Here is a 207-nt window from a genome sequence, read left to right as displayed (position 1 = left end):
AACTTGTTACAAAGAATAGCAAGTTAATTGAAAAAGGGAATTTAACTTTAATTGAGAGGTTATAAATAGTAAAGAAACTATAAATTTAAAGTAAATAATTACCACTGCAACTGTGCGAAATAAAAAGTCCTCCACTCCATAAAGTCTTTTTATTTAACAACACCTACATTGTTCTTTGTATACCCTACTCTAATTAGCATATATATA

Source organism: Halyomorpha halys, unplaced genomic scaffold, assembly GCF_000696795.3.
Source record: "Halyomorpha halys isolate HHAL.00 unplaced genomic scaffold, Hhal_1.1 Scaffold374.1, whole genome shotgun sequence".
Lineage (NCBI taxonomy): Eukaryota > Metazoa > Arthropoda > Insecta > Hemiptera > Pentatomidae > Halyomorpha > Halyomorpha halys.
Note: the sequence above shows the minus strand (reverse complement) of the source record.